General features: G+C 37.5%; 1 protein-coding gene across 3 annotated transcripts in view; it reads left to right on the top strand.

Moving 5' to 3' along the window:
- The first annotated feature begins 276 nt into the window (after positions 1 to 276).
- HNF4G (hepatocyte nuclear factor 4 gamma) overlaps positions 277 to 19,605 on the top strand; it is a 121,251-nt gene continuing 101,922 nt past the window's right edge. For 2 of the 3 annotated variants that reach the window (XM_035708391.2, XM_025478049.3), the window contains exon 1: positions 277 to 390. The gene's annotated coding sequence lies outside the window, so the exon portion shown is untranslated. Of the gene's footprint in view, positions 391 to 1,602; positions 1,641 to 19,605 lie in introns of those variants that run through there. The other variant, XM_035708394.2, reaches the window with a different exon arrangement.

The raw sequence follows: 19,605 nt of genomic DNA on the forward strand, positions 1-19,605 counted from the left end.
TTTGTTTAGTAAATCGATCGTTCCGAGGAGAGTCAGGCCGCTGCCCCGTCGCCATTGAGCAAAACGAATACTCTCCGGCATATGGTGAAAAGTCTCTGCGGGAGATCCCGAGCAACACACACACCAACCCCCCAAACAACCAAACGACAACGACCCCCTCGAGCCTCCCGCCCCCATCACCCAGCCCCAGCCCCACCCCCACCCCCACCCCCACCGCCACCGCCACCCCCACCCCCACCCCCCAGCTCCGCGCTTTGGAGCCAACTTCCCCAAGCTCGGAAAAGTGCGGCCCCGGACGCCGCGGCCCGGGGTGGGGGGGGGGACCCCGGGGAGATGCGGCGGCTGCGGCGCTGAGTGCGACGCGGGAGCTCCGGGAGCGCGTCCGCGCAGGTAAGTGCTGCGCCCGCCCCCTCCCCCCCCCCCCCCGGGGCCCAGCCCCGGCCACCGCCGCTCCCCAACGCTGTCGGGCCGGAGGAGTCCCCGGGCCCCTCGGAGGGGCCGCCGCCCCGGGCTGAGCCCTGCGACCCCCCGCGCCGGGCGGGGACGAGAGCAGGTCCCGCGGGGCCGCGAAGGGGCGGCCGCGGGGGGCACGCGCAGGCTGCGCCCCCAGGACAAGTAAAACTAAAAGTTGGATCCGTTTGGGAGAGAAAAGCTTTGGGGAGGGGAGAGGGGGTGTCGTCGGCGGGTCACGTGGTTGGCAGGTTTCTGGGGCCCTTGGTGGAGTTGGTTGGGGGGTTTTGTTTGGTTTTTGAGGCCTGGGGCAAGGCCAGGGCTTCTGGATACCCCTGGGCCCCGAGCTTTGTGGGGAGGTGCCGGGGCCTGGAGCATCTACCCCGACGCCTGGCTGCAGTCTCACCTTCTCACCTTGTCACCCCCCCCCCCCCCCCCCATAGGGACACTTTGGGAGTGGGCATCTTCCAGGGACGCTGCTGCCGGGAGATGATTTGCGGAACAAGCTATATAGTTTATACCCACACACAGGTGTGTGTTATGGTTACATACATCATAACTATGTACGGTTCTACTGAAATCATTTTGGCCTCCTTGGGGAAGAGACGTCCTTTGGAAGCTTGTTTGAGCAATGCGCCCCTTAAGCAATAACCATCCCATGTCTAAGGGAAATAGGCCAGCACGAGTTAAGATCTCTGGATTGAATGGGATGTGTGCTTCCTACCTGATGCGCCTGTTTCTAAGGCTGGCCCAGCACGGAGTCCGGGGACCCCTCTGCAACCTGCAGTCGTCCCTGAACTTTGACTTGACGCCAAGGCCTAGGGGGTGGCAGAATGCAGAAGCTCTAAACTCAGAGGGATGTCCTGAAAGCTAACCACCTCATTGATAGCAACATTTCCTAGTGTTTGTCTTGTTCCTTTTCTCACTTTTCCATTCTTTTTTACTCGTAGCCTCTCTGTCTCTCCACAAACATATATTCAACATTAAAATAGTCTTCCTCTCCAGCTAGCGCTGCTTTTACATAATAATTCTGCTGTCCCCACCCACTCGCCACACCTACCTCTGTTTTTCCTCTTCTATGGACACATCATCAGGCCACCTGATCTATTTATTATGTATTTGAAGTCTGTGGCCAAGTAGAGTTGGCTCCTCCCTGGTTCGATTTGTAGGAGGGGATGGAAGAGACAGAGGTAAGAGTGCTGCTGAACTACTCATTTTTCTCTTTTAAAAGTGGAGTAAAGGGGTGCGTGGCTGATTAAGTCATTAGAGGATGTGGCTCTTGGTCTTGAGGGTCATGAGTTCGAGCCCCAGGTGTATAGGTTACCTATGTAAAAAAAAAAAAAAAAAAAAAAGGCGGAATGGAAATTGAAAGCCATTATTCTCTTCTTTCCATCTCTCCTAAGCTCCGTTTTATGGCGTACAAATAGAATTTTTCTCGACATGCTTTATGAAGGTAGCACAACACTTTTACTACATATGTCTATTAAGATCGCATAAGCCTTTTATTCTAAGCATATGGAACAACACAAATTAATTTTGAGGATTGCTTAAAATTTTTTTTAATACTCACATGCAAATTTTATTTTTGAGGGCCCCATTTCTTTGAAAATTTTTGTTACTTCTGTGAAATCTAAAAGTAATAAAGCAACATGAAAACTATAGTAAAATACAAAGTGAACTCCCCTATTCCACTTCATATGCGTAACTGCCATTGATGGTTGGGCTTGTATCCCTTCATGTGTGTAACCACAGGAATTTTTCTCTCGTTATTTCTAAAGCTTGGATAATGGTTCATATCCTACCAGTGTTCTGAAATTTATTTTTCATTTAATATCAAATATTTCTGTCAATATTTGAAGATTCTTTTTTTTTAAATATGTCCACCCAATGTAGCCAGCCAGTATCCCCCAGAATATTCACTTTGTCATAGGGAGGCTCACTGCACAGAGGTGACCATCTGAGGAGGAAGTGAAGACTGAAACTTTGACCTTACAAATAGTGATGTAGTGAATGTCTGTGTACATTATCTTTGCAAGGAGATAGATTTATTGTGAGATGAGAATTGCTGGATCTAGGGGGATGGTCTCATTAAATTTGATAGATATTGCAAGGAGCCTTAAGTACCCACCGTGTATTTACCATGCCCTCACCAACACTGGATAATATTGATGTGTTTAAAGTGTTGCCTAACTGGTTGAAAACATGATTTCTCATTGTTGGAGTTTTATAATTTGGAAATTATATGAACCAGTCTTGGAACATCTGACTTAGGGAGCTTGAGAATTTTGTTTTAAAAATATAATAACGTAGAGGGGCACCTGGGTGGCTCACCTGGCCAAGCCTTAACTCTTGATTTCAGTGCAGGTTATGAGCTCAGGGTTGTGAGACTGAGCCCCATGTTGGCCTCTGCGCTGGGAGTGGAGCCTGCTTAGGATTCTCTCTCCCTCTCCCTCTAGTCCTCCCCTCTGTGTGTGTGTGTGTGTTAGCACATGCTTTCTCTCTCTCTCAAATAAGTAAATAGATATATAAATAAATAATGAAAATATAACAAAGTAGAAAGGGAATTATATGCGTTTCAAAATTCCATCTCATTTTGAGCTTGTAAAGGATGCCATTCCATTAGTTACTACCCATCCATTTACTAAATGAATGGCTAGAGGTACTGGTACCTTCGGATCCTTAAGCTAGATGCAAACAAAATAGTGGTGTGTACAATGATAGCTTCATGTAGAATCACTTCTCTTCGCCCTCCACATAGAAACTGTCACCTATTGATATTAATCGGTTCATACATAGGCATAAGGAGCACTTCAAGCGAGGCTTACTCTTACAGCTGAACAACCTATTTAGGAATATTCTTTATATATATATACATATATATAGTTAATACTTACTGAATTCTTAATATGTGCTATGAAATTTTCTAAGCCATTTGCATGCATTTTGTTTCCTTCTAGATTCTTTAAACAAATTTCTAGAGTTCATAATAATAATCTCCCCATTTTCCGATGGGAAGAATGAAGCATAGAGAAATTTAGAGACTCTACTAAAGCTACACATGTACAAGTGATAAAACTGGAGGTTCAAATCCAGGCACCATGGCTCTAGGCTATGAGAGTAACCATGGCTGCTCTACTTGGTCATCGGGTTGCTCACTGCATAAAGATGACCCACTGAGGGGGAAGTGAGAACTGAAACCTTGATTCCTCCACCCCCAGGCCAAGCTATATTCCCTTGCTCTTGTCTGAGTGTTCCCTGGGGAAGACACTTTTCTTGGTCACAAAATGTCTATAAGGGCTCATAACAACCTTGCTTCTGATGTATCAGGAGCTGTATATATGCACATTTATTTATGTAAGTAAGTACCTTTGTAACTCAGTACTATCTTGCCCATTCATTATGAGTACACCTTCAAGAATAGATCTGCTTTATTGCCTATACTCCCTAACTTAATACATATATAATACATGACATAATGTGTTTATATTTGTATATGAATATTTAATACATGATCTTTTATCATATTTTATCAAGATGATTTTCTGGAAAATACATAAGGGGTTCATTTTTTACTTTTTTCTCTTTTTCTTAACATTTTGAAGGACATGAAGATCTTTGAGGGTGACCAACTCATGGCATTTGAGCCAAGAAAGAAGGCTTTGTTGTCACATTGAGATGTTTATATCCCTGCCCAACCATTTATTAAAAGGGGAGCAGGGAATAGGGGACTTGGGAAGTCCACCTTCCTTATTTTTGAAGTATATGGAATTATAAATACCTATCATAGAATTGGTATGCTGATTATATATGTTAATACATGAAAACATTAGAACAATTGGCATATATTAAGTACCCAAAATGTATTCTGTATTGCTGCTATTGTGATAGAATGAGATAATGCATCTAAAAGCACTACTTGATTTATAGTTAAGTTGTTAATAAGTGTCACCTGTTTTTATTGGCCCTCTCTCTAGAGAAATTATATTTACATACACAAACAAATTACATATGTCTTCAAGAGTTTATGGAGCCCTAGAGACCTGGCTAAGCCTTCTAATAAGCCTCAGAGATACGATGATGAATAAGAAAGACATCGTTCCTGACTTCATGGTGCTTTTTAGCTAAGCAGTGTACAAGGATTGTCCTAAATATGTTTAGTGGTCAGAAGATGGGCTTTGGATCATTAAGATCTGGGCACAAATCTCAACCTTGCTCTCTGCCAGCTGTGTGTCATTGAATAAGTTAATATTTCTGTGCCTGAGTTTTAAAAACTTATAAAATGAGAATAATAGTCATTACTTGCAAAGTATATGTGTATTAATTCTTGTATTATTTATATCAAACATTTTATCTGTTGAATGTTTGATACTTTGTCTATATTTCAGTAAAGAAGAATCACATTTATCTATGAAAGCAAAAAGTCAACATAAACATCTAGGCAATGTCTCTCCATCTCATTTAAAGTATTGGCTAATAATGTCATCTGGGCACATTAATTTAGTTTTGTTTTTTTTATTTTTGAATCTTTGAGTATTGTTCCTCTAGTTCATATACTGTCTAGTGTTTTGCTTGTGCTCTTAGCTTACTTAGGATTATAACATCTGTCCCAGTATTTGCTCTTTTTTTTTTTTTTTAAGATTGTATTTGTTTATTCATGAGAGACACAGAGAGAGAGGTAGAGACATAGGCAGAGGGAGAAGCAGGCTCATGCATGGTGCTCAATACCAGGACCCCAGGATCACAACATGAGTGGAAAGCAGATGCTCAACCACTGAGCCACCCAGTTGCCCCTTGCTCATTTGTTTCTTTTGCATTTACTTGTTTCAGATATCATGGTTATAAGTTGCACATAAGGGATGCCTGGGTGGCTCAGTGGTTGAGCGTCTGCCTTTGGCTCAGGATATGATCTTGGAGTTCCAGGGTCAAGTCCTGCATCGGACTCTCCTGCTTCTCTCTCTGCCTATGTCTCTGCCTCTCTCTCTGTGTCTCTCATGGATAAATAAATAATACAATTTAAAAAAAAAACAAAAAAAAAAAAAAACAGGGGATCCCTAGGTGGCTCAGTGGTTTGGCGCCTGCCTTTGGCCCAGGGCGCGATCCTGGAGTCCCCAGGTCGAGTCCCATGTGAGGCTCCGGGCATGGAGCCTGCTTCTCCCTCCTCCTGTGTCTCTGCCTCTCTCTCTCTCTGTCTATGATAAATAAATAAATAAATCTTAAAAAAAAAAAACAAAAAACAAGAAATGTTTAAAATAAAAGAAATGAGTTGCATGTAAAGTTGATATATATTAATTTAGCAGGAATTTTAAGTTATATACACCTTACTAGGTGCCTAAATACAAATATAAATAAAATAACATCCCTGATCTCAAACACAAACAATCTACTTAGAAAACAAACACATATAATCATCTATAATGTAAGGTAACAACTATTTCATTAATATAATAGGTAGAAATACCATGGAAAACAGAAGCACAAAGGATACATGTAGCTTGAGTAGCCAGAGAGGAGCTAATGATTTTCTGATTAGAAGTTGTTGAGTGGGGATCTTTTCTACATCAGAAAGGTGTTTGGGGCAGCGGAGGTTACAATTGGAGTAGGTGGTATGGCAAGAGATGACATGGAGAAGGAATACTGGGGAGACCGTGCCTAGGTGTCAAAGATTTGAGCTGTGCCCATTAGGCCATGAGGAGCCATGAAAAGTCTATAAATAGGTTGGGTTATGAAAGATTTCCCTCTTTTTTCCCCTTAAGGTTGACTGGCAGCATTCAGGGTCAGATTGTTGAGTATTTAAATAGAGTATGTTTCCCTACTTTGTGCTAATTTTCAGCAAAATAATTGCTATTTCTAACCTGAATTTTTTAAAAATTTTATTTATTTATTCATGAGAGACAGAGAGAGACAGAGACACAGGCAGAGGGAGAAGCAGGCTCCCTGTGGGGAGCCCGATGCAGGACTTGATCCTGGATCCCAGGATCAGGTCCTGAGCTGAAGGCAGATGCCCAACCACTGAGCCACCCAGGTGTCCCTCTAACCTGAATTTTTGCAATAACTGTTCTCCTACCTAGTCCTACCGGCCTCCAGTCAGTTTCCCAGATAGCAGTTAGACAGATGTAGAGAATACAGATTGGACCATTATCTTTTTTGGGTTTGGGTTTGGGTTTTTTTTTTTTTTTCCCTCCATTTAAAACAATTTGTTAACTTCTAATGCTCTTAGCGTGAAGGGCCAAGTGACTGAGTCCATGATTTTCCTGAGATCCCTTACTTGAGGCTTCTGCTGGAATACATCTCGTGGTTCCTCAAATGCATGCTTCTCTATGCTTTCAAAGTACTGTTTCTGTTCTTCTGGACACTCTTAGCCACCATCACCATCATTTTTCCCTCATCATCCTAGCCAACTTCCACTTACCTCACAGGTCTGTACTAAAAAAAAAAAAAACACCTTCGAAATCTTTCCTGATCCAATATATCAATTTCCTTGTATCTTGTTCCTGATGTGAGTGTTACCAACTTCATTACATACTGTGGTTGGATGTTTGATGATCATTCTTTCAGGCTGACTGTTGGGCCTCCAAGGGTAGGAACTGCATTGTTCTTGCCCACTTCTTTAGTTGGGCATTTAGCTGAAGCTTAATGAAAAAAATGTTCACTGAGTGAAACAACTATAAAAGAGAAGAAAGGTGAAAGAATTAAAATGCTTGTTAAAAACCTTATTTTCAGGCACTGTATTCTCTATTTGAGGGTAAAATAATGACGAGAAATGATTCTCTCCTAAACTTTTCATGTCTGGTTGGGGATATGAATAAAAAAAAAAGCTATTACTCTGGTAAGTGCCTTTTCCAGAATAATATATAAATAGAATAGTATAGTACATACCCTTTGTGTCGTCCTTTTTCTCATTTAGCATAATAATTTCAACATTCCGTTGTCTTGTTGTGTGTATCAGTAACTTATTCCTTATTTAAAGAAACAGATATGTGAGGTACAACCAACATACGATTACACGGCACAAATGCAAAGTGCACGATTTAAATGTTTTGCATAAGTTTATACCAGTGAAACAATCACCATAAAGTTAGTGAACATAGCCAACATCCCTAAGGTTTCTTCAGGCTCTTTTGTAAACCCTGCCTCCTGCTCCTACCTCAGATAACCACTGATCTACTTTCTGCCCCTGCAAATTAGTTTGCATTTTCTAGAATTGTTTATCCGTGGGAACATAGGGAATTCTTTCACTCAGCATATTGCTTTAAGATTCATTCATTTTGTTACATCTATCAATGCTTGCTTGTTTGTTTGCTTGCTTGTTAAATAGGATGACACTCTATGGATATACTATACTTTGTTTATTCATTGACCTGTTGATGAACATTTGGATTGTTTCAGTTTTGCTTCAGTTTTGGCTTTTGCAAATAAAGGTGCTTGAACATTTGGGTACAAAGTCTTTGTGTCGACATATCCTTTCATTTGTTTTGTATACGGTTGACCTTTGAACAATATGAGTTTGAATTGCACAGACCCATTTTTTGGTGGATTTTTTTCTTTATAAATACAGTACAGTGATATGAATGTATTTTCTCCTCTTTATGATTTTCTTAATGTTTTCTTTTCTCTAGCTTACTTTATTATAAGACTATAGTATGTAATACATATAACATACAATGTGCTCTCAGGAAGGCTTCCAGTCAACAGAAGGCTATTAGTAGTTAAGGTTTTGGGAAATCAGAAGTCATATGTGTATTTTCAATTGCATGTGTGTGTGGGGTCAATGTCCCCAACCTCTGTGTCGTTCGAAGGTCAACTGTAATTACTGAGAAGTATAATAGCTGGATTCCATAGAAGGAACTGTCAGACTGGTTTCCTGATTGTACCACTTTATGCTCCCACCAATAGTTCTAGTTTCTTTACACTCTTACCAATATTTGGTATGCCCAGTTTTTTAATTTTAGACATTCTAAAAGGTGTGTGATGAGATCTCATTGTAGTTTTCATTTGCATTTCCCTAATGACTAATGAATCTGAGCATCTTTTCTTTTTTTTTTTTTTTTTTCTGAGCATCTTTTCTTGAACTTATGTACATGTATTTTCTTTGGTGAAGTTTTGTTCAAAAACTATGCATCTCCACCTATCTTTTAAAAATTGAGTTATTTTCTTCTTATCAAGTTGTAAGAGTTCTATATATACTATAGCTACAAGTCCTTTATCAGATATAAGTTTATTCTCTTCCATATGAATTTATTCTTATACAGGGGCTAGGATTGGGTCAAGAAAAGAAAATAAATGATATTTCAGTCATTAAAAAGAATAGCATACATAAATGAAAAAAATAAAGTTGGTTTTATGACTTTATGAGGCCCCATTGTGTGGTAAAATAAGAAAAGGTAGTAGAAAGTTAGTTTACAAAAATAGGAAAAGGCCTAAAGATAGAGACTTTTTTATGTCATGCCACAGAATTTAGACTTTTTTTGAGCACTAACATTAATAAATATCATTATAACTAAAATGATGATACTAATAATTGAGCTTTACAGTTTATGGAATTCTTTTATATGCACAATTTACAGTGCTTTCCCGTACATTATTTTATTTAAATCCTTTGACAACCATGGGAAGACAGACTCAGAGGCTTATGCAGTCATTATTAAATATAGCTTTTTAGATTTTGAGCCAGTGTCTTTTTAGCTAGTGTGTGTGTGTATGTGTGTGTGTGTAAGTTTGATGCAAGAGTGATAGTTGGGTTGATCTGCAAGGGCATTCTTCCAGTAGGACAGGGGATAGTGTCCTGTTGAGTTCTGGGAGATGGTACAGTAGACCCTGGTAAAGGTTGGGGAGTAAAAAGAGAATTTGCAGTTAATGTGGAATATTTCACAAAAATTCAGAATCTCAGAGCATTTTCTAGACTCTGAATTTTCTTACTTGTCCTTTATTTGTAAACTGATTCTAGATGAATTAAGTAAAATTATATGTATTTGTTAGTTAATTTGCTAAGGAAATATATAGAATGACTCAGTCTTTAAATTTTTAATTTTTGTGTTTGTTTCTCAGGAAATTCAAAGATAAAAACTTCAAGGAAGTTTTTAAACATAATCCTTTGGTTCAATATATTCTGTTTCTCTTGTCCTGTCCAGGGCCCTGAGTTGTTTCCCCATACCACTGACGTGCACCATTTGTCAGCTTCAGAAATGTGAAAAAATTACGTGCTGAACAGGCTAACAATATAGGATTTCTCCTTTTCTTCTCTTTTCTTTTTTTTTCTTTTCTTTTTTTCTTTTCTTTTCTTTTCCTTTCCTTTCTTTTCTTCTTTCTTTCTTTCTTTCTTTCTTTCTTTCTTTCTTTCTTTCTTTCTTTCTTTCGTTTTGACATTTCTTCATTTGCTCCTTTTTTGCAAATCTCATCCATCTTTAATTCTTGTGGCTTCTTTTCATGGTAGAGAAATAAAGGGATGGTAATCCAGAGTAACTGAAATACTCATACTCTCAATTGAGGGATTCATTTATATTCTAAATACTCTCTTATGAGTACATAAAAGCAAATTAATAATTAGGTTTAATGTGTCCATACACATTGCTGTATGTTATCTCTGTATCTTCTGTGTAACCATTTCAAAATCACTTTAAGAACTGCTCAAGTACCGTGCAATATTTTTATGCAGACTTAGCATGGACTGCTGTTTTCTCACCAATTAATCTGGAATGTCAGAGGGTCTTTTAAAGCATCTTTGCAAAATCCTTCTCATTGAGGGTATACCATTTGGATAGTTTGGGGGCAATGTTAGCCAACTGACCAGAGCCCTGCCTTATTCATGGGCACAGTGTGTTGGTAAGGGTTAAATGAGGGGCATCTGGCTGGCTCAGTTGGTAGAGGATGAGACTCTTGATCTTGAGGTCATGAATTCAACCCCCACATTAGGCATACAGCCTACTTGAAAAAGTTAAATGAGATGACTTTTAAAGCATTCAGTAGAGTGGTACACAAGGGAAACACTGACATCACTTGCTCCTCTGCATTTTCTCTATATTAAATCAATATTTCTATATATTTATCCCTATTTCTGTAGGTTTCATATACTTACATATAAATATAAACATAAACACATACACATAACTTATTACTGCTATTAACTACTGTGCCTAGTTACCATTTATTAAACACTTTCTGTGTGCTGGGCACCCAGTGCTTCACATAAATCATTTAGTTTTCACACTAACACCATAAGGTCTAAAGTATTATTATCTCCCCACTGCACAGAAGAGGAAACTGAGGCAAAGACATAAAGACCCAGCTGAGACTGCACAGCTAGTTATAAGTAAGTGTCAGGGCGAACTGAGGCCCTTCTGCTAAAGAGCGGTTTCTTCCTATAAGAGAGATGTTATGCAGTTAATCTGATTTGATTTTTAGGCTAAAAATGAAATAAGGTAATTTTATATTCCTCATTTTTCATATCCCATCATTATTTATGTGAAGCATGTAAATGATTTCCCTGGGCTCATCTGAGCATACCTGATACTTGTATGTAAACAAAAACCATGGTGGATTGATGCCTGAGACAGGTTGGAATAGATCATGAGACACTGAACTGGAGCTTCTTTTTTTTTTTTTTTAAAGATTTTATTTATTTATTCATGATTGTCACACAGAGAGAGAGAAAGGCAGAGACACAGGCAGAGGGAGAAGCAGGCTTCATGCAGGGAGCCCAACGTGGGATTCGATCCCGGGTCTCCAGGATCGCGCCCTGGGCCAAAGGCAGGCGCCAAATCGCTGCGCCACCCAGGGATCCCTGAACTGGAGCTTCTAATGGAAACTAATTTATTAAAATCAGGGATAATAATGATAATAGGCACATATTTGATGAAGTAAAATCTGATGCTTAACGGATGGACTTTCAGAATTTTAACTACCTTTGCAAAATGAATTGAAGCATTTTGAATATTAACTTAATTGTAATTGTGTGTACATTATTATCTTCTCTTCAGGAGTCATGGATAAGTATGAAAAGTTTCCTAAGTTGTGATTATTTGATAATGAAATGTTTTAGGAAGCAAGGTTTACAATTTAAAACCCTGAAGTGTTGTTGTTGTTGTTGTTGTTGTTGTTTTAATATTTTTTAATTTATTTATTCGTGAAAGACACAGACAGAGGGGCAAAAACAAAGGCAAAGAGAGAAGCAGGCTCCCTGTGGGGTCCCAGGACCCCGGGATCATGCCCTGAGCCAAAGCAGATGCTCAACTGCTGAGCCACCCAGGTGCCCCAAGTCCTGGAGTGTTTGAAAAGATGATTTTTCTTTCTTAGTTTAGTTGATCACCTTCTTTCTGGACAAAGAATCCTGCTACCTGAAATTATCCTCATTATGGATATGTTAAATAAGAAATATAAGGATATTTATAGTTAGCATATATAGTATATACTGAACTACTTTCCATTACCACGTGACTTATGAATTTTAATGGTCAATTTTTTTTTCTATTCATGCATTGATTCCCAGAAAGTTGAGAGTTACACAACTTGCAAAGTAATTGTTATCTAAGTAGAGAGTATGTTTGATATATGTCCACAAATTGCATTAAATACTTAACTTATAAGGGAGAACAAACAGTATGCATGCATAACACATAGTTCTTTTACTTAAGCCTAAAACAATTTTGAGTAACGTTGTTTTCTACCTATATAAAGTACATATTTTTTCTTGTGAGTCAAAAACCTGACATTTCATTTTGTGAAACTGAATTGATAACTTGGATATTTGAAACAAGTAGCTATGATAAAAATGTATCCTTCTTTAAAAAGGGTTATAATTCAAATAGGCAAGAGTTTTTGAGTATTATGTGCAAAACATGTAGTGGTTTAAATGATATAAGGAATAAATAGGATCCCTAGAGTTTAAAAACTAGCAAAATAGTTGGAGAAATAAATACAATAATACTCATTCAAGTTGGTTTATAGTAAATTTTGTAATATACAAATCACTTATTCCTGGATACAGATACAAATATATGTATTCATTTCTATAGAAATACGTACACCAAAGAGATTGTATAGCTCCTCTTTTTTATATAATGTATTCCAGATATGGGTAATGTATGCAGAACTTATCTCAAAAATTTTTTTTTTCTGCTTGAAGAAAACTAAGGAATAAAATATGTTTTTAAGCTAATATTTTAGTACTGTAGGGCTGCCTTAATAAAATACCAGAATCTGGGTGTTTTAACATCAGAAATTAATTTTCTCACAGTTGTGGGGCCTAGATGTCTGAGATCAAGGTGTTGGTGGGTTTGATTTCTTCTTGGTCTTTCTTTCATGAATGTCTGTACCCTAATCTCTTTTAAGGACACCAGTTTTATGTTCGGGCCCATCTGTATGACCTCGTTTTACCAAGTACAGTCATATTCTGAGGTCCTGGGGGTTGAGGGGGAAGGCACAATTCATCACATAACAGCAGGGTAACCGTAAGTAATTTAGTCTTACTACAGTCTTATATGTTCAGATCTTCCTTATGGTCCATGCATATATTCGTTTTAGACTATAAATTAAATCAACTCAGTCCAAAACCAAAACCACTCATGTTGACATCTAGAAAGCCTTCTTCTCTCCTAATACTCACCCCCCCTCCCCCCATCCACATAGTCATTCTTGCTTTCATGCAACCTCTCTTTTGGCCAGTCAGATTAGGACAAATGGCAAAAATTGATGTGGCTTGAGGATATCATCTAGATTCACTGAATACACATACAAAGATGGATCTTCTATGAATAAAACAGACTATGAATAATGTCTTATTTTTTTAAAAAATTTCTATATGCTACATATGTACATACTACTATTTCTCCAAGTTGGCCTTTGAGTAACTGGTACAGCGTTTTGATTAAGTAGCAGTAGAGGGAAATTCTGTGGGTACGTATATTTGGGGCACTGAGACTATGAAAAGTTAAAGAGCAATGGCCAATTAAGCTAACTCCAAAATAGGGCAGGTACTGTGTTTGCATTTTGGAGAAACATTTTAAATATGTCTTTCTTTCGGATTTCACTCTCTACTGTATCCAAGACCTCACATAAAACATATATGCTGGGCAGCCCAGGTGGCTCAGCGGTTTAGTGCCGCCTTCGCCCAGGGTGTGATCCTGGAGACCCAGGATCGAGTCCCATGTCGGGCTCCCTGCATGGAGCCTGCTTCTCCCTCTGCCTGTGTCTCTGCCTCTCTGTCTCTCTCTCTCCGTCTCTCTCATAAATAAATAAAATCTTAAAAAAATATATGCCTCAACTTAATTTAGAAGCACTAAGTTTTAAGAAGCATTGGATGCACAAAGGAATATATACAATAATTCAGGGACTGCTAACCAGTTATTCCATGAATTAAAGAGCCATACAGCTAAGCACCACTGATAATGGTAGCAAAAGGGCCAAAATGCCAGACCAGTTCTGAGGGACGCTATCCATGGCTGCATCCTCTCTTTCCTGGTCAGGAGAGATAAACAAACACACAAGGCCTTTCAGGTACAAAGGGCAATTTCTGTATTTGAAGTTATGCATTAAACAGATTGTTTCAGAATTTCTCAGGTAGAATCCTGACAACTCAGCTTGCAATAAAAGTGCCACGATTCATTCTCACAAACACTTTGGTTTCACTCACGATATAATTGCAAATCACAGGCATTTGAAGCAGTGTGCTCACTCCAGTGGGTCTGTTTTAAAATTGTGGAAGATTGGTTGCATTATGTCTTTAGCCATCTTGCAATAAATATCTTAGGAACAGTAGTTCATTGATTTAGAGAAAATTATCAGTCTTGGCATGGGGTGGTATGTGTAAAGCATTTAAGACAGAGGGAATTAGACAGTAGACTGAGTTGCTGAGTGACCCTTGACAAGTTATTAACTTGTTTGTGCTTTAGTTTGCCTGTCTCTAATCTAGAGGAATACTACCGACTTTCATAGGGTTGTGAGAAGTTTAATTGGACAACACCAATAGAAGATACCATCTAGCACCATTTTCTAGTATTTGGCAGTTACGTAATAAATGGGAATAGCCTTTCTTTTCATCTCTGTGATGTTTAATTTCCTCTTATGATCCTGGAAGTAGTTATTAAAAAAAATTTTCTCAATTTTTCACATAAACCATAAACCCTCTTCCTTTATATACCTGATCTAATTTGAATTAGAGATCGGCCAATATCACCTCCAAACGAGCCTTGCAATTTCCACTTCCCCTGCATCTCTGCTGCTGTGTCATCCAAGCCACAATAATGGCATACCTGGACAACTCCAGCTGCCCATTAACTGTTCTCTCATTTTCCATAGTGTTTCCCTCAACATAAGTAAGAACCTATATCACCTCCTGTTTAAACCCATCCAGTTGGTTGCCCATTGTGCCAAGAATAAAATCCAGACCCTTTGTTGCGACCTCTGAGGCATTTGATGACCTGGTCATTCTCTTACTTCTGGCCACATCCATGTGTCCATGTTTTCTCTGTTATCAAAAAAAGCCAGGTTATTTTTCACAACTTTGGCCCTTTTCATTCAAAACTCCTTCCCAAATCACCACCACCTCCCATACATAAACATGACCTGAATGTCTTCACCTTTTCCTTCTGTTTAAATTTCACCTACACAGAGAGGGTTCTAGGAGTTTACTCTGATTTGTGCCTTCTTCGTATTTATTGTTGTTTGGAGATAATCACATCAGCCCAGCTGGCTGAGAGGTCTCAGCAGTAGAAACAAGTGAACATTGTGAAAAGGGCTAAAACAAAAGGCTAGGAGAGCAAGAGAAGAAAGGAAATACAAAATTTTTAATAAAGTAAAAAAAAGTCTGGCACATTCTTTAATCTCTTTAAAACTTTTTTTTAATAATGTGGAAGCTTCTTTACATTTTTACATAGCCACATGTCAAGAAGGTTGAAATAAGGGAAAGTAATTTTCATAATCTATTATATTTAACTCAATATATCAAAAATGTAATAACTTCCATGTGAATCAATGTAAGTATAACAATCATTAATGACATAGTTTACATTGCTTTTTTTTAGTAAGCCTTTAAAATCTAGTACATTTTTATGCTTGCAGCACAAGTCAATTCCCACTAGTCACAGTTCAAGTGCTTAGGAGCCACATGTGGCCAGTGGATACCATGTTGGTCAGTGAGGATCCAGTAGTGAGTCGAATGAGATTCAGTCCATACCACTCTTTCATTGCCTGGGTTGACTCTTTATTTAATTGTGGGACGATCTAATTTTGAATTGGTTTTTCAGATTAGATATGTCAGATTTCTGTTTTCAAAGACTTTTTAATCAATTCATGGGCAAATATTTTCTCACATTTATGAATATGAAAAACCTATCATTTCTTTTTTAATTATGTTTGAAGACAAATAGAGTTAATAAGGGTTAGTTTACACCAGAGAATTCATGGTTCTGCTAGACTTTCTGCTACTTGTAAGATTTAGTTGTAAGGCAGTTTATATGGAGTGGCATTTACAAGTGATTCTCAAAGTTGAGTGGTCATCAGAATCACCTGAAAGCTCATAACCATGCAGATTATTGGACACACCACGAGAGATTTTGATTCTGGGATAGAGCTGAGAATCTGCATCTCTCAGTATTCTTTAAGGTGCTGCTACTGAAGCGGCTGAAGACTGTTACTGGTGCAGATCCTCTCCTCTGCTCTCAGGCACTGTGCTTGTCAGGATTGTCCTGAGCAGCACCTTTCATTTCGTCATGTGGTCAGTGATGGAGACCTTGGAAACCACTATTTTTGTTTGTGTGTTTGTTTGTTTGTTGGGGGGTGGTAATCCTAAGTGGAGGACATTTCCTGTCCATTCATTATGATGCTGTATTTCATATGGAGAATGGAGGAGCAAAAGAACCATAGAGGGGGAGGAAAGAGAGAACCATATAACAAATTTCAGAACAGGAAATTGTTAAAGAAATGTCACTAAGATGGGAGGAGGGGAGAGCAATACAAGCTCCCTGATGACTGTCTCTAATGTTTTGCTTTGAGAGGTGGGGAACAGAGTCTATATTCTAGGTCCAGATGATAGACTTTTACGGAAGCAATAATAGCTCTGTTGAATACTCAACCACAAGTCTAATATGTCCCCTGCTGTAATTTATCTGTTTTTCTAGCCATTTAATACCCACTAAGTTCCAGATCTTAAAATTAGCTTTGAGGATCACATGGAAACAACTACCATTGTTTATATGAAACGAATAATGCTCATACAGCTAGTGTATCTTGTTGAATTTCTACAAAGCTGCTGTTGTGTGCATCAGGCCCCGGCAAATACTAGATAAAATTAATGTTAAAGTTTAGAGTAATGAGAAAAATCCTTACCAAACTAAATATAACTTTGATAAAGCTGTGAGTTTGAAAAATTTTAAAGGCTAAATTTGGAAAAAAATCAAATGAAATTAATCTTTGTTTTTTTTTCTGCAAGTCTTAATTTTCCTACTGCATTATCTAATATTTATTGAGTACTTATCATTGGCGGGCATTGTTCTAAATGCTTTACCTGCTTTAACTCATTTAGTCTTCAAAACAACCCAATGATCCTATTATTATTGTTCTTATTTTTAGATGGACATTATACAGCTAGTTATAGCAGAGATGGTATTTTGAAACACTTACCTGCTCAAACACCTAGCTGATATTCAGTTGCCTTACTTTGTTCTTTTAAGGCAGGATTCTCTCTTCCTTGATCTTCTGTTCTACAAACCTACACCCAATTACACATCGATTTCAATTTTTTGCCCAGAATTTTTTCACTTTTGCATAATTTCATGCTTAGGGTTTCCTCTATGTCTTCTCTATGCCATTTACTTTATCTGAAGTATAACCCCTTTTCTTTTTGCTTAGATCTATCCCTTAGTAACATTTTACATTAATTAGTTCTTGAAATATTGAATATATTTATACATATTCTTACTGTTATTAGAGCAGAATTGTAACAACTTCAAAGAATTTTTTAAAATGAAAATTGAATTTCCCATTATTCAGCACACACACATTTCTTTTTTGTACTTTTTTACCTACTCTTTTATATACATGTGTATTTATGGGCATGCATAGCTTTTATATTTATTCACCATGAGTAATTTGTATTTGGATTTTTTCACTGATTATTTAATTAAATTTTTTTCTTATTAGGGAAGTTTTTTGAATTATTTTTGCAATATTACATAAAATTCCATTGAGTTGAAATAACACAATCCACCTAGCCATTTTCCTATTGTTGTACAGGTTGATTTTAATTTTTTTCCTACTCATAATTTTGTAATGAATGTTTGTACATGGACAGAGCTTTTTAAAAAGTTGATTTATTTCTCTAGTATTAATTTAGTAAGTCAACAAGTCAGCTTTCTTTAGCTTTTGACACATACTGTTGTATTGCTTTTGCTTTTAACTGAAGATTTTTTTTTATTGAATTTTGACTTTTCTTAAGGACACATTCAAATTTTTACACATGTAAAACATAATCATTGACACCTAAAGTATTTCCAGTTCCCTAAAAAAATACCATGGTACTCTTACTCACACCTAGGTTAAATCTGCCTGTTAACTGTACTGCTGTATATATTAGTAGCTGATTCTTTTTCATTGTTGTGTAGTGTGCCATTGAATGAATAAACAGCAATCAATTTACTAAGCCTACTGTCACTGGATATTTGGGTTGTTTCCAGTTTGGGGCTATTACAAATAAAGCTGCCTTGAATGTATTTTATGTCATTTGTTGGACCTGAGCCCTCATTTCTGATGAGTATATTTCCAAGAACAGAATTACTGGATCATAGAGGATACATATGTTTAGATATTTTTAATTTTCTTATGATTTAAAATCAATTTAAAATACTAGTACAAATATTTCTATATTGTAAATTAGTAAGAATATTATACTCCTCATACAAAGGGGAGAGAATTAATAATTTAGGAAAGTAGTTACCAAGTTATGTTTAGAAACTCTGTGTTTTGTTCATGGCAAAACTTAACAAGCCTTAGATAATTCCCTTTCTTTCTGTACAAATTTATCATACATGGAAGTATATAAGTATTACTGCACATAAATATTCCTAAACTATTAAATTTTTTTATAATAATAAAAATAGTGATAACTTTTTAAAATTGAGATGCAATTGGCATACAACTATTATTACTGCTTTGGCTGTAGGCACCTTTTACTGCTACTTTTCGTGGAATTTGCCCATGTGTGTCTCTTCACATTTAGTAAGTACTGAATACACACTACCAGCTGACAGGTAGGTATTTGCTTATGTTAATGAACCTCATGAAACCATACCCTTGCACTGTGTTTAAGATAGAGTTCATGTAAATAGTTTAGGTAAGCACAGCACACGCAAGCACCACATACACAAATCATGAGCTTTACCATGTATTAGTGAATACAATTTTGAAAACATGCTTTTTATTTAAGTAAGGTTATGAAAACAATGGGTTTTAAAGAATTTAAGCTATTCTCATACATTATATCTTCTGCTCCTATTATGGGAAAAATTTCTCTAAATAAATTGGATGATTCTTTTATGTCCTCTCTTACACCTCTCAACCAGGAAGTGAGCACAAAAAATTCCTCTAACACCGACTTTCATGCAGTCATTAAGCAGCTTTTATATTTGTTAGGGTGTGTTGGCAATAAATATCTTCTCTCTGGGACTCCCAAATTATAGCCCGGTGTGAAGCTTAATTATATCATTGAACTCCCACCAGACAATGTTCCCTTTATTGCAATTCTTATTTATTGGAAGATAAAAGGGTATAAAGTGAAAAGAGTAGTTGGGAAGTGATAATGATTGGCTAAGTACTATGAAACTCCCTGCCACTGATCAAACTATGTTAATGTTTATTTTAGTCCTCAGGAGTAATAGTCACCTGTTAAAACTCCATCATATAAAGCCATTTCCAGGTCTCGGGGTCATGTGAGGTGGGAGACAAATAGAATGATTTATTTTAAAACCAAGATACACATCAGATTTAAACATTTTAAATTTGTGTGTTCTTTTCCATATTGTTACACAAGTGGCCTTACTTTTGGAAAAATAAAATTGGAGAGGTAATGTTTAAAGATACTACTATTACATTGGAAGTGAAGCTATAATAAGTGATTTTTTTAGGACAGTTTTAGCAATGAATGATAACATACCCCATATTGGCTCTTTG

Source organism: Canis lupus, chromosome 29 (assembly GCF_003254725.2).
Source record: "Canis lupus dingo isolate Sandy chromosome 29, ASM325472v2, whole genome shotgun sequence".
In the NCBI taxonomy this organism is placed as follows: Eukaryota; Metazoa; Chordata; class Mammalia; order Carnivora; family Canidae; genus Canis; species Canis lupus.